This window comes from Ptychodera flava, chromosome 16, assembly GCF_041260155.1.
Source record: "Ptychodera flava strain L36383 chromosome 16, AS_Pfla_20210202, whole genome shotgun sequence".
NCBI classification, from domain to species: Eukaryota; Metazoa; Hemichordata; class Enteropneusta; family Ptychoderidae; genus Ptychodera; species Ptychodera flava.
In genome coordinates, this window is record NC_091943.1 from 27,596,770 (window position 1) to 27,612,792 (window position 16,023).

General features: G+C 36.5%; 1 protein-coding gene across 1 annotated transcript in view; it reads right to left on the reverse strand.

The window, feature by feature from the left end:
* Positions 1-15,806, reverse strand: part of LOC139114459 (uncharacterized) — a 54,300-nt gene extending 38,494 nt beyond the window's left edge. The window contains exon 1 of the mRNA XM_070676211.1: positions 15,489-15,806. The gene's annotated coding sequence lies outside the window, so the exon portion shown is untranslated. The remainder of the gene's footprint in view (positions 1-15,488) is intronic.
* Positions 15,807-16,023: the final 217 nt, after the last annotated feature.

Below are 16,023 nucleotides of genomic sequence, written 5' to 3' on the forward strand. Positions count from 1 at the left end.
AAGTAGAACGCTGTTCACAAAAATGTTACACAGCAATATGAGAGAAATGATTCTATATCTCAGTTATCTTTCAATACACTGCATATACCGGTATGACTATGAAATTCATATCTTTACAGTATGTTGACATATAGATATCATTAAAACTCTACAATCAACACCTTGCACTGACAATTCAAGCGCTTCAAAGAGCTGATAATTACCAACTTTTTTGCACAATAGTACCATAAAGCAGGGATTACCCTGGCTCAAGAACTGCATGAGATAAAATCCCACATAAAAAAAAAAGAGAGAATTTCAAAGTCTGTGGGAACCGGACCTATGGTAACTTTCCCTTATTTTCTGCATATTGGTTAATTTGCATAACAATACACTCAGTGAGACAGTTTTCGGACGACCTCAGTTTTCAGACATTTAATGACATGCTGTTCGTTATACTCACTTACTGTTCGTTATACTCACTTCTCTCCATTTTGATAGCATTTTACAAGTCATGCTACAGCATATTAAGTCAGGTGACGCTGCCGTCCCGTTTTGGATAGTTTTTTTTGTAGAAGTTATTTCGGGCAACAAACTTGGTGAAGTTAGTCACACCCTACGATACGAGGTGTCGAACGCTACACACAGAGACAGCCCGTGTCCGATATCTAAGCGCTATACACGTCGAAATATAGTTGCGTCATCCATGGATTAAACGTAACTAATTATCACGAAATATTTCCATATACTAGTTTTCTAAACACATCGAAATTCAAAATCGGGGTTCGAAGTTTCAAAATATCAGTATTTAGCCCCTATAATCATATTCCAAATACGACGTCCAATTACTGCGATAGCAGTCCGATTACTACACACTCAACATGGGGTCAAAAATTTGGCAACTTTGACCCCCTAAATGCCACTTCTGTCGGTTTTAACAGTTTGAGGATAAACACAATAAAGTTTCGAAAGGTATGATATAAATAAGATTTCGTAGTGCTTGTCATTTATGAAACGGCTTTGGGTGAAATTCACTACCCTGTCTGCAAACTATCACACTGAGTATAGTTTTAATCGGAGGCGATCGAATCCATACTTTCTAGTGCAGGAGTAATGGAAGTACAGTAGTCCAGAATAGTGCATTTTCGTTTTTTCTTCGCACTACCACTCATAATGGACATGAATTCCTTCGAAAGCGCCATTTTGAGCGACGACAACACACTTAACATCAGCGATGAACACTTGCTGTATTGACTCCAATGATTTGTCAATGAACGCAAAACTTCCTGTTGGCAACCAATCACAAACGCTGTTTGAAACGGGTAACTCTGCAACAGCTTTATCTAGCGTAATTATAGCGCTCTCTGCGGCGACACAATGAGTGGTTCTGTACTGAAAACCTGCCAAATATTACCGATGAATTTAGATCGCGTAAATGTATCATGTACGCACCATTTGCATTATCCGCGCGACTTTTTTGCACAATTGATTTTTCTGAATGCGATTTTTCTGATTTTTGAGCGTAAATATCGCGTTATCGCGCCCCAAAGTGATCCCTGATAAAGTGGAATTTTAGGACAGCTCTATACAATTTTCGGTTGATGCGTTTAATAAACAACAATGGACCCTGACTGAATAGGTTAACACCAGAACACACTCAGGCCTTTCCACAGAAAAAACGTTTAACAAAGAATCGAAACAATAGTTCTATGGGACGAGAAGTCTAAAGCTTGAATATTCAAACCGTATTTTCTCTCTTGAACACTGTGAAAGCCATGGCAACTGCTTCAATAATGAGGTCTGTTAGGTGATGTTTTTCACTACTCCTACATGATCTTACACCCTGGTATTGCAAACTCTGAGTGAGTAGGCGTGGTTTACAGTGTCACGCAATGCTCACTGGTTATAAGCCACACTAAATAAAGACATCAGGCTGTACGGTCATGCTGTAGTCATGGAAATTGCCAATATTTGTATCATTTTCTAAAATCACTGATTTCACATTCTGTCTTCACAGACACCAGTGCATAGAAAGCCATTCCAATATAAAAATCTAACCTCTCTTTTACAAAATACACCAAAATACTGGGTAAAAATGGGGATGTTTCCCCAAAAAATATCTGAAACAGTTGAAAAACAAGTTCAGCATCCATCTTTCTAGACTTTGATACATACAGAAAATATAAATACTGTACAAGGCACAAACATTGAATAGCAGTGGGTGTTGTGAAATTGAGAACTAGTGTTTCGATTTCTGGAAAAATCGTCTTTCAGGGATTAACACACATTATGGGTTGGCACAATGGTAACAAGTTGCCTCCAGAGAGATCATTCATACTTTTTATATAAGATCACACAGTTTTTATTCTCCGAGGAGAGCTAGAGTGAGATCTTCCAGTTTTCACTGGAAACGATCATACATACTCCACCCACGTCACCAGTAGTGACTCAAAATATTGCCAGTAGTGATGCAGCAGAGACCAATGCATTCAGTATGCTCTGAAAACAGCTTGTTACCATGGCAATAGGACCTTGATAAATATTAAAGTCATTACTGTACAGTCTTTTCAGGACTAGCAGTGTTGTTACAGAATGTATCAGAATAAATTCTACGTGCTCTTTCGTAAAATATATATATATATATATATATATATATATATATATATATATATATATATATATATATATATATATATATATATATATATATATAAACATATATATATATATATAAACACTCACACATAATATATCATATATGTGTGAATATATATCAAAATCAAAATATTAACATTTTATAATATATATATATATATATATATATATATATATATTTAACTGCCACTATTTTGATTTTTTACATATGATATTATTGTTAACGATGAAAATAGTAAAAACTAATAGCTGTGACTTCTGTCATGATTCAGTTTCAACAAAAAACAATCTGTTTGAATATGAATTGTAAATATTTAAAGGATTTTTTTGGAAAAAATGAATGAATGATTATTTTTTCAATAATGTGAATATCAATAAGTTGTCGTGTAATTCATTCAGGCATCTTTAAACATCCAAACTTTGCAATGGTAAACTACATCATTTTATACACAAAGTTTTTTCTTATATACATGTAGACAAAATTACAAAATAGTGACAGTGGAGGTGTTCCTATCAGAGATGTGTGAGTGAGAGTAAAGCAGTGGATGATGTTAGCACTGAGTGCCCTCCCAAGCTTGGAAAAAACCACAGGAGCAATCAATTTAAATAACAATACTTAATCTGCATATTCAATTGTTGTGAAAATATACTCTTTTGTATGGTTTTTTACATACGAATAGATTGCTCCAAAACTAGAGGGGTGGCCGGCCCCTAAAATCTCCACGTGGAGAACCCTGACAGAATTCAGACATCAGATTTTATTGGCTACAGATTTTTATCAAAATTCTGGCAAAAATTAGAAAATAATTGACTGGTGTATATACGATAAAGGCGACAAAAATTGACTTTGCCAATTAAAGGGTTTTAACTTTTCCAAGCTACATGTAATACATATGTACTTCGTATTTTGACAAAATCATAACAAACGGATGAAAATATTATCAAAAGTTAAAGGTATTGCCCCTTCAAAGGCAAAAGTGTTCATAAGACAAAACTATTTGTATATATGTATCAAAATGTTTCACAAAGCAGGAAATATCTAATAGCCTCAAACATAAAACAAAAAATACCGATAATGATACGATGTCGCACACATTCATTGGAATCGATACAATGTACATACTACTTCTAGTATTGGTACCAAAGATCAATGATGAATATTGTTTCTATCTGTTCATTGCAGCAAAATTCTGGGTTGTATAGGTCATTTAAGGTCACAGACTGAGAAAATTACCTAAATTATACAAATTTAGGGGATTCCCAACACTTTTAGAAGAGATTTATCTAATAACATCCTTCGGGGCGTTTATACCAAATTACAAAGTTATCGGACAAGTGGTTTTTGAGAACAACTTTTCTTGACCAAAAATGACAAAACTGTATTAAAATGACAAAATTGTCTTAAAAATACAAATTTGCATATTTCAGGACAATTTCCAGGTATCAAACTATTGTCATCCCTGGGCAACTGTACACCAAATATAGACGCTGTCTGTCCAGCAGTTGTAAAGAAATAAGATTATTTATGATTTTTTGACAAAAAATAACAATTTCCCGAAAATGGTAATTTTGCTAGTTTTTGTCATAATTTCAACAATTAGAAGGGTAACACCCTTGCAAATATCCAACCCAGATTTGAGAGCAATTGGTCCTGTGATTTCAGAGAAGAATAATTTTTACTTAAATGAGAAAAATAACCAAAAAATTCAGCAAATATACAAACTTCAAGATATCTTCACAATATATATATAACTGTACTGTATAAGGTCCACCTAAGGTACTTGCCCACTAATTTTCAAAACAATCAAAACAGTGGTTCTTGAGTTATTAATTTTTGACTAATATCACATATTTTAAGCTCATTTGCATAATTTGGGCAATGCAAACTTCATTTGAACAAAATCCTATCTATAGCCAAGGATACATCCACACACCAAATACAAAGTGCAGCGGTTTGTGAGTTTTTGATGTTGACGGACATACTATACGTACATATATACATACATACAAACGTAAATAAAGACGCCACCGACTTCAGCTTATACTATAACCTCACATTGGTATACCAAATGTGAGCTAAAAAATAATTGAAATATTTTAAAAAGATAGAGACTTTGTCCTTGTAACTCTCACTGGGACCTCTCCTCAGTTACTGTAGTATACTATGACAGTTGAAATACAAAATACTCTTGCTATGAATGGAGCATGTGAACTTGAGAGCACTTATTGACAGCACTCATACGTCAACTGTAATACTAGTACACCGACATTCAACTGTTACTGAACCTACCGCAGTCAGGGTCAAAACAAGGCTGATCGTCATCCATATTTCACTCCAGCACACAAAAAAACTTGAATAGAATGGCCTGGAATTCGAATCGACCATGGTACAAACTAATCCATGTGCACTGATGCACACAGAAATGCGTGTTGTTCCCTTCTGCTCATGTGCGTTTGTTTGTAGTTGTACCCTCATCACGTGATCCCCTTGGCATACTGAATGTATAAAATACTGCGCGTCCTTTTTATTCTGAAGTAGAACCATTCAGCCATACTGTTATAATTTACAATACCGGTACTAAAATAAGTGATTTTTAGCTATAAATGGGTTCGATTTTACAGTGAATGACTTGCAAAATGGTGAACATATAGTCTTTCACGATATTTTTTGCTTTTTTTTCCATATTGAATATTTTCACCTTTTTTTAAAGAACCACCTATAATCAGCTAGTCAACCTCACCCATACATGTACCTGTCGGATATGCTACCACTCTGATTCCTCGGTGAGTCAGATTTTCAAACACAATGAAATACAGCAGTGTTTTTGTTGAGGGCGGTACCCCAATAAACTTTCACCCTCTTTTTCCCAAGTCTTGTACAGGGGTTGCCACTGGAATATCACTGCAAAAATGAAATGAAATGAAATGGTGCTTGGGTAGCAACACCAACTATGACTCTTGAAGCTAGCAAAGACACTGGGGAGAGTATCACAGATTTGGAGAAAATCAGCATTAAAGAGTACGGTAGATGTATTTTTTTATCAAAGAAATGTGTCAATTTGGGCATTGATTTCATTTTTTTTTCACTTGATATGTACATGAACCACATGGTCATTTTCGGCCACACAATGGACTAATTTCATCACTGCTGTTTTCCTCTAACAAAGTTTCTCATCCTTGAATGAGGATATCGCTGAGCATTCTGTAAACTCATTCACCTCTCTGGTCATATATCAAGCACAATTGCACCAATTTTGAACACTCTCTCATTACTCCATCAATCATTAATGCGCCTGCAAAGCCATAAAGGCTTCAATTTGCCAGCGCTGTGCCTGAAGTCAAGTGACTGACATCAGCACTTGGTAAAAACCATCTGGAGTGTATCGTAATGGCCCAATTTGTCAAATCTGTCAGCCTTTCATTTACCAATGCACTTTACATCAGGACACGTGCACTTTTGATGGCCTTGTTTCTTCCCATCCTGTTATGGTTTTATGCTGCCTCCTTGGCAGTTAGGATTATTGGCATTCAACAAAGGGGAGGGGTTGGGTTGGGAGGGGAGGGGCATCAGTTAATGTAGATGAATCTACCACATACATGACCAGTTATTGTCAACAACAAAATATGCCATACTTTTTCAAAAAGTATAGAGTTGACATTATCACTGCATACATGTAGCCATAATTTCCTGATGTCGATGGCATCAAAGTCAATTATCAAATGATGTAGATCATTTTTTTTCTTTTAAATCAGAGTCCAACATGCTCCTCTGGCTAAATTTCGAGGTTCGGCAAGTCTTCTGGAAGTTTTTCAATATTAATGACAACTCTCTATGCTAATAAACACAATGTGTAAACTTTTATCAGGCATATGCTTTGCATTTTCAATCAGGTGAACGGTGTTGCAAAAAGTCTGTTCTACTTTCTCCAACCGACTTGGCCCCTATATCCATTACATCACACCGAATCCATGCACTTCTATTCTTATGGTTTAGGAGATCAATTGAAACTTGTTAATCTGACGACTACTTTCAATCAGAATATGTGCATGCTAAAGACAATTTTGACAGAAAAACAATATATTCCCTGGCAACAAAAATACCTCTTAAATTTGCATTAAAGTCACATGCAAGTATGCTGCTGCACAGTGATATATATACTTATACACCTGGCTCTGATTTTCTGTTTCTGTAACACAGCTGATATCTCTTTATTATCTGATGATTGAAGCTTGGCCACAAAAACTGTATATGTCTAGGGGCCGAAAATTTGTTTGCCAACATGCACATGCGTTTGTTGGGATATACATCAACAAGCACCAGCTTCTCAGTATGTGTGTATTGTTTTGGTCGTAGTTTATTGATCGAGATATTCCAAATATTACTCGCCATTAGCTCTGGTAAATTCCCCTTTTGCTTTCTTGTCCCGTATAGCTATGTTCACGGACTTCTTTGTGTTTCAACGTTTTTGCTTCATTTTGCAGCATTTACCTTCATGTCTTTAATCATGCTACTCCAAATTTTGGAACTGAATGCTGTCAGTTTAAAAACAATTTTTGGAAACGACAATCTAGTCAAAATGACCAAAAGCAGGATGACTTACAAATAGCATGTTCGGGTTAATGTACCACAGGGTGGAGGCCGAAGTACCGAAATAAATAACGGATTTAAATTAAATAATGCTCAGAATACATCATGCGTTGTTTTTCACCAGGCGTACTGTGTACATCTGTGTGGCAATCTAACATACCAAGATAAGATTGACATGCAAAGTGCAATGTGGAGTTCTGTACCCATGGGATAGATGCAACTTTCAAGGCTGGAGAGTTTGACTGTTTAACCCTATGAATGCTGTAATTTTTCCCACGAGCCTGTGCATCGGTGTGATAATTTTTACGATTTTTTCTGCAATATTTATCAATAATTTGGAGCAAATGAGGACAACTTTTATTGGCTATATAGCTTTCGATCGAAATTTTCAGGGAAATATGAAAAAAAAACGTCTGGAACTGAAAAATATTGTCTGCGTTATGTTTTATAATGGCAACAAAACTTGACTGTGGCACTAAAAGGGGTATGAGTACATATTTTTTTATGGTATACTTAAGCTTGCATATACAGTTGCACAAAGGCAGAGGTTCACATGATTGGTACATGAACAAAGATTTGTCACATGCAGGTGTACACATACTGTATAGGCTTGCTAAAAGAGGGAAAGTAGAAATTGGGGTGTGGAATGGGGGGGGGGTATGTGCGCGTAGAGTCCCATGTTTGGTTAGACTAGCAGTACAGCTCATTGCACTCGGCAGATTCATGAGTTTGACCGCCTTAATATTTTGTCATAGTTACAAAAAGTACATCAATTTGTATCGACAAGGCAAATTCAGGTGTGTTCAGGTTGAAAATTGGCTTCAGTTAAAGGCATGGTTCAGGCGTCAGAGTATCTTGCCAGGAAATTTACTTTCTAGATTGCAATTTCAATGGAAAACAAAAGGCTGTGACACCTTCATAATGCTCTTACAGACCAGAACAAACTCGATCCCTGAGATCGAGTCCCCTACCTTTAACACACACCTGCAAATATGCACAGAGGGACATCACGTACCTGAAAATCAGCTCGGCCTAAAAACATCATTTGCCAACCTAATATAATTCCTAAATTATTACGTCAGCATGCACCTGTACACACAGTTGGTATAATTAATTGCAATCTCAACACAGTTGTGACAGTTGCTTACATTAACTTATTTGTATTGGTAACAGGGACATGCACACACAGCAATTTTTAGAAACACATCATTTGACTCAAAAAAGATTATGAAATGATCTATGTTTGAGGACAGTCCCACAATCTCAATAAATTAACTGGATCAATTGTACGTACCATACCTTAGATTTAGGGCAACATGTCAAAACACAGAAATTGGTGCGACAGACAGGTTTGTCAACAAATTAAGATGCCTGAAGCAGACGAAAGATCCTTTGAAATTTGTCATCTACATTATCAATTGATTAAATTTGCTCAGAAAGCTGGTCGGTTGACCAGTACGGTTGACTGGTACGGTGTGGTTTAAATTGAGGGCAGTTGGACAAAGGCCAAAATCTCTTGTAAACAGCCTGACTGGCCAGAGAGGGTAAAATAGATTTTCAAAAACAAATAACAAGGGTAGTGCAAACTAAACGGTGTACCTGTGACTATAGTTGTATTCATCTTCAGACTCTAATTCCATCAAGGTGAGTGATCCTGTCAATATCAGTAGCCTAAGATTCTGCTTATGGTAGTACATGCTTCAAAATTGAATAAGTAAACCTTTTGCTCGAACTTTCATGAAGAAAACTATAAAGACTCTTTCTTTTTCAAAATCAAAAATAAAGATCAGTGGTAACCCTGCAAATTTTGACACTAGAGTGACAAGAAACAAATTACTTGACACCTAGATTTAAAATTCAAAATGGCCGCCACACCAGTGTTAACTCCTTGGGGAAAAAAATTAAATTTTCATATTGCTGAACCAGATATGAACTGAAAATGCTTGTGTTTCATTATATATTGCAGCTATGTGTAAATTTGAACCTTTGCCACATGTTTGCAACTTCAATGAAAGTGTTATGATCAACATAATGAACAATATTCACCACAGATTAATTCTAAAGGTAATTAAGTGTGCAAATATATAATTAGCTGAAATAAAAATAATTAATTTCTTTGACTGCTGTCATTGTACCACCACTTTATATAGCAAGTGTAATTCCCTTCGGTCAGGTCCTTCAAGCTATAAAGCTAATTAGATATGCAAATTATAAGTTAGCTGCCATGAAATTGCAAAATGACTTTCAATGTCGTTATAACCTGGTATAATCATCAATGTACATAGCATGTTTTGCCAACTTTGATCAAGTAAATCCAAATTTATATCCCTAATTACGAAAGTTCATTAAATATGCAAATTAGGAATTGACTGAAATGTTCTCATTAAATGTACAAATTAGGAATTGGTTGAAGTAAAAATGTTGAATGACTTTTAATAATGTAGAATCATAGTATCTTTAATGTATATAGCAAGTTTTGTCAACCTTGGTCCTGTTAATTCAAATATTTATCGCAAGTTTTGTCAACCTTGGTCCTGTCAATTCAGATAAATATCCCTAATTAGGAAAGTTCATTAAATATGCAAATAAGGAATTGGCTGAAGTAAAACTCCTTAATGACTTTCAATAATGTTATATCATAGTATCTTCAATGTACGTAGCAAGTTTCATGAACTTTGGTCACATTAATTCAAATATTTATCCCTAATTTCAAAAGTTCATTGAATATGCAAATTAGGAGATTGATGAAGTGAAAATGCTTAATGACTTTCAAAAATGTTGTATTATAGTATCTTCAATATATGTAGCAAGTTTCATCAACTTTGGTCAATTCAGATATATATCCCTGAATAGGAAAGTTCATTAAATATGCAAATTAGCAATTATCTTTCATGATACCCCTTGTTATCTCTCACGGCTGATATATCTTGGTGTGATCAATATTTGTAGCACATCTCATCAAATTGTGTGCAGTCGTTCTCAATGTATATCCGTTTTTTCTAAAATCATTAATTATGGAAATTAGCAAAAAGTAAGCAAGCCACACACACCAAAAACTAATCAGTTCTTGCCATTTGCAAACTGAATCTATGTATCAGATTTGACTCTGATCTGATGAGCCGTTTTTGAGATATCGAGCAGACAGACAGACAGACAGACAGACAGACAGACATGGCTGCGACATTAGCCGATCTGTGTGAACACGTGAGCTAAAAATGAGACTGAAAACTTTCTTTACGTCAAAGAGCTTCAAAATGAACCAACAAAGGCAGTAGACCAGAAAAGTATAGTGAAAATGTGGGAGCATGTCCCTGATGTTGCCTGAATTTATTGCTTGTCTTGTCTAACCTAAGTAATCTTTGCCAATAATAATTTATGACCACATCTGTCTTGGATTATGAGGAAACCACAGCAATTAATGAGGGCCAATGTCAGATATTGCTTACTACATGTACTGTTGAAACATAAAGATGAAGGCCATTAAAGCTGTGGTGACATTGACTTGGAAAGTACAGGGTAACTTTAGGGTGATGACAAAGGTTAAATGTTGGATTAAAAACTTACCACAATAATTTTGATTTGAGCTGGGCGATTTTGATTGAAAGAAACTCTAAACTGATAAAAATCAATTTAATCTTCAAACAAATTGTGATTAAAATTCTAAAATAGAAATTGACTTGAGCTTTTTTACTTGAGACTTAAATAATGGAAGAAACGTTAGTTAAAATGCGTTTGTAACTTCGACCTATTCACCGTTGTCCTGCAAAGTTCATCTGTCATTATTACCATTGGTCAAGTTCCTTAATTAAAACCAGTGAGTTATAAAATGTCCATTACGTCACATTTAAACGAAGACTTGAACATTTTCAGGTCCCTAAAAGTATTCTCGGTAAACATGATTTTTACTGACTTGACCCACCATGACATAAACGCCAAGTGACCGCCCTGGCAGGATTAGGGTTGAAATGAGGCAGAATTATTGTTGAAGTTCTGAAAGATCCTACCAATCCGTGCCTATCTAAACTCGTGTGAACTCACATTGTTCCTAAGTCTTCATGGGGGCTTTGTGAAGCCAAGAATTGTTTTTGTCCTCACACAGAGTTCACGCCGACAATGGTAGCCATTTTGAATTTCAAACTTTGGTAAATTTGGGGATATTTGCTTTACTTTCTCATCAAAATGTTCAAAAAACAATTCTGGATTTTTTTGAAATGTGCTGAGTTTTAGATTTCAATTTTGTGAAGTGTGCATTACCGATAATGAGCATGACATTTTTCCGGTAGAATTTGTATAAAATGCAGCAAAATTCATTGCCACAAAAACAGCATGAGAATGGAAACGTTACCTTTACAGTAGCCACTGCAGTAATTGGCTACAATGTGATCTTGTGATATAACAATAACCTTGCCGACAAAATTTCCCCCATTAGAAATTATCGATTGGTTTGGAATATCATTCAACCAGCAATTGATACAGCAAACAAATTTAGGTTTCCTCTCTAGACCTAACTCTCACAAAAAAATATGTTTTACATATAGTTTTATTTCAGATTTCCATTTTGGTTCACAAAATTGAGCTTCTGTTACACAGACATTGAAAGTTTGAATACAGCAGTTACGTTTTGACACAAAGCAAGATGACGGCATTTATGTTCACCATTCAGAATCGCACAATGCATATACGTAATCCTACAAGTACATTGTACAGACGTTGAAAATTTCTGACATTTCAAACTACAGCCATTGAAATTTTTTGGCCTTGCCTGCTGTATTGTCAGTTATTTTTTTTTTCAATTACCACGTACCCTTTACATGAATGCAAAAATAGCAGTCGACATGACTTGTACTTCGATGAACACAGAGAAGAGAAAAAGACAATTTTTTTCTTCTGGCCTGAATGACAGTAGACAAAACTGAAACAAAGAAACAAAGTGGGAACAAGATATCAAGAAAAAATATGATCCATGTACTATATATGGTATATTTTCCTTTTTGAATGCAATTATATAGCCATGTAACTTGTTTTGCAAAAATACAGTACGACCTTGACCTTAAAAACGGGGTCACTATTCCTGTAAATTAGCACACTACTCTGACACAACTGTGTGACTGACTTTCATATAAATCACAATAAAGTGACCACATACAGCTTCGTACCAAGTCTAATTTTAAGTTACACAGTCATCTTGTGAGGTGAGATAAAAAATTTTTCATTTCCTGCACATCACAGGGAACTCTGGCTCCTTGTTTGTTTGTTACATATGATTTCCATCTACAATAAAGAAACCATAAAAAGTTGTATTTGTATTCAGGTTTGTCAATAAAGAACAGTATTTGTTTATTTGTTTGTTTACAAGTATTGTCAATAAATGATACTTTAAAAAGGTTCTAATAGAATCCCACGTATGAATTCAATTAAAAGCATACCCTGCCTTTGCCATGAGGAGTAAGCACCCATCATTGTCCACTACTCTTTCTGAATACTTGCCCTGGGAGTTATTGGAAAGGATGAGTGTTTAGAGATAAACAAACAAACAAGGAGCCACAATTTCCAGATCGGTTGACCCCAATCCCACCCCAGAGCACTCTCATTGTTGTTTCATTTGAGCACTGACTGGTAATATACCCAAGGTTTCAACCTAGTGGAGTGGAGCTCATTTCTCAACAAGACTGTACAAGAAGTAATCTAGTGAGGAGCCATCAAGTGCAGATATTTTTTGGTCCACACACCCTTAACTTTAGGACAAAATAAAAAACTCTGCTTGAAACCATGACAACTTTTCTATCAGAGTACAGCAAATCCCGCTCACATATTGGAGCATGGAATGGTTTCCATGGCACTGCTATTTTGTCAATTTTATAAACCCTGTACATACCAGTGATTCCGGTATACCATCAGAAAGTCTAGCCTGACAAGGTTAATACCAAGCCTAATTACAGCAACAGCTACACGCTTTACCACAAGATTTGCGTAGGTTCCCTGCAGTGGAAAGTAGCTCTGGTTCAGAAGGACGAAGATGTATGTAAATGAAAGCTTGAAAATGTTATTCTTACATAGTGTAAAAAACTCGGTATAACAATAAAAAAACTGGCTCTTTGTTGATACCAACATTCCGACGGGTGACATAATAATTATAATGTAATGGATGGCTCTCACAATGTCCTTTGGCAATACCGGTAAGCATTCAAAATAAAAAATACAACCTGCAACTTTAATATACTAAATGTAACACATGCAAGTATTTCAAGAACAGACCTACAATAGAGATTGATTGGAACTATATCACCCGAGTGAATTTGTGTCGGTATACATTTGCAACCTACAGAGCCCCGTACATGTACAAATTGTAGCTTGCCAGAGCTGTGCATAAGACAGCACAGGCCAACAATTTCATACACCATAATTGTCGTGATTTGCCATTTAAAATCAGTCATGGCTTCGGCAAAGATTAATCCAACAAAATTTATGTACCAACAATTTACCTGAATATTATCAAGTCATTTTAATAATTTCATGCAGGTTACAGATTTTATGAGAGGATCATTTTTTTCTTTTTCCTTTTCAATTTTCCGAGGAAATTTCATTGCATTGGGAATAATAGGAGTTCAATACACTCAGCATGCACACACATTTACGTATGCATTCATCCACCTACATACTTATTTTTTTTGTTGTTTACTTATTTACTCATTGATTTCATTCCTTGTGTACTTAATTATTGTTGAGAGCCTACAGCTGTTATGTTGCGAGAAACCAGTTGCTATGAGTTGAAACCAGTGGTTCATAACTTTCCACAGGTTTAACATTAACAACACCTAGATTATATCCAAAGCATAACAATGATATTAAGGTAGAATGTGCCTCGGGGACAGATATTCAGGCTCTCAGTGTTTTCAGTACTGTTCTGATGTACCACTTGTGGGGGTTCATTGTAAAGCTCTTGGTGTAGGAAAAATTTTTTACCATCTTAGATTATTGAAAATCGAAAATTTCATTTTTCCCCGTGGAGTCAACACAGGAATGGCCGCCATATTGAAATTCAAATAACTGTCAATGTTTGGTAATTATTTTCTCTAGAACCAATTTGCTCAGTGAACCGTGCTTTTTACTTTTGATTTGGTAGGAGGATAGTTGAAAGTTTCAGTGAGGAAAGTTGGAGCAAAAGTTTAAGTAGTTCACTTTTGAGGCGCATACTACTAATTACAGGTAAGAGGGGGTATGCACTAGTCTTATTTGATACAGTTATGCAGCCTCCCAAAAAGCGTGTAAATATTTGCCAAAACATAACGTTTGCATCGTGAACTTACAGAATCACTTTGAGAATCGCCCCTAATCGCTCCCATCCAACTTCAAAGGCCAAAGGCGTGTCATCTTATGGCCTTGGCATTGCACGTGGTCGAGCGCACGCCAAAATTTCCCAGTGTATATTGAATTTGTAATTGTACAGTGGGGCATGATCATCCCTTCAAATGTTTTTGCACAATTAAAATGTTACTCATATTGAAAGCACTCTCAAACTCGTTTTGATTACCCTGGCATCCTTATCGTTCGCTATTTTGGCCATATTACTGATAGATGGAGCTGCGACCCGTTTTACAACATTTTCTAGGTCTGCGGGACCTGACCTCAGTACAGTACTACTAGCGTGCACACATCGACAAATAATGCGATCGTAAATGTATGTCTTTCTGTTCAATGACGAAGTCTGGTCGAATGTGTGCACGCCAGGCTTTTCGGGAAGCATATTATTATTTTGGAACCGAACGGCGGCGACGGTCGACTTCACCATGATCGTCTTATTTTTACGTCCATGATATCACAAAGGATGGGGGGGAATACAATTGACCGCATTTGTAACAGGGTGTGTGACCGCTTTAAAAGTACGCAGTCCCGGCCTCTGAAGTCACTCTAGAGTACGATGAACTGTGTGATACGAGTTCACTCGATAGGCTCCAAGTAGCGCTTATTATCACGCAGTAGAGCTGATCGCCGTTCGCTTTCGTCATACTTGTGGCCAAACACGAGAGCCCGAATTCAACACCTTATCGTGTAATGTTTTCCGGCTAAACCGAGCAATGCAAATGAGCTTCCAGATTAACTGAGTGCGAAGGTGCGTTGACCCCGTTCCCCTACTTTCAGGTCGCACCAAGTTCTGATGATTAGAGGCGGCGTACTGAAATCGCACACACAACTGGAGAGTAACTAAAAGTAGTGTGATGTTTACGTGTTAATTTGAGACAGAATGTGTCATTTGGCATCGACTCACCTGAGCTAGGAATCCTATTCGTCTGCAATTCAACTACCTGGGCAATAAAACGACGTGATAGAACTCTGCTTGCACTGCACCCTAACAACCGGGCCTGGTAGGTACATAGACCGGACATGTAAATTGTAATGAGCTACAACGTTACACGTTAGCCGGACCCAAATATTCCACACAGTCTGCTGGGTTGAAGGGTGCGTTTTGGCGCCACGATCTGGATGACACTATTCGCTTACCCGTAGTCTGTACTAGAAGTCTCTCAAACACTTTGGATGAGTTCGACGCACCGTACGTACACATACATAAGAAGAGTTCCAGTACAAGGTCGACTTGCTATGATTGCGCTGACCTAACTAAAGAGGGCGTACTCGACACACTCGTTGGACTCCCACCTCCCCAGCGCAGCGTGGACTCGCGGGACTCATAAGGGACGGACCATTAGACCTTGGGAGGGGGGTGGTCAAAAACAGAAAAAAAAAATTTCAGAGCAGAAAGTTAGGAAAAAAAAAATCTTCAAACTAGTTTGCAAAATAAAAAA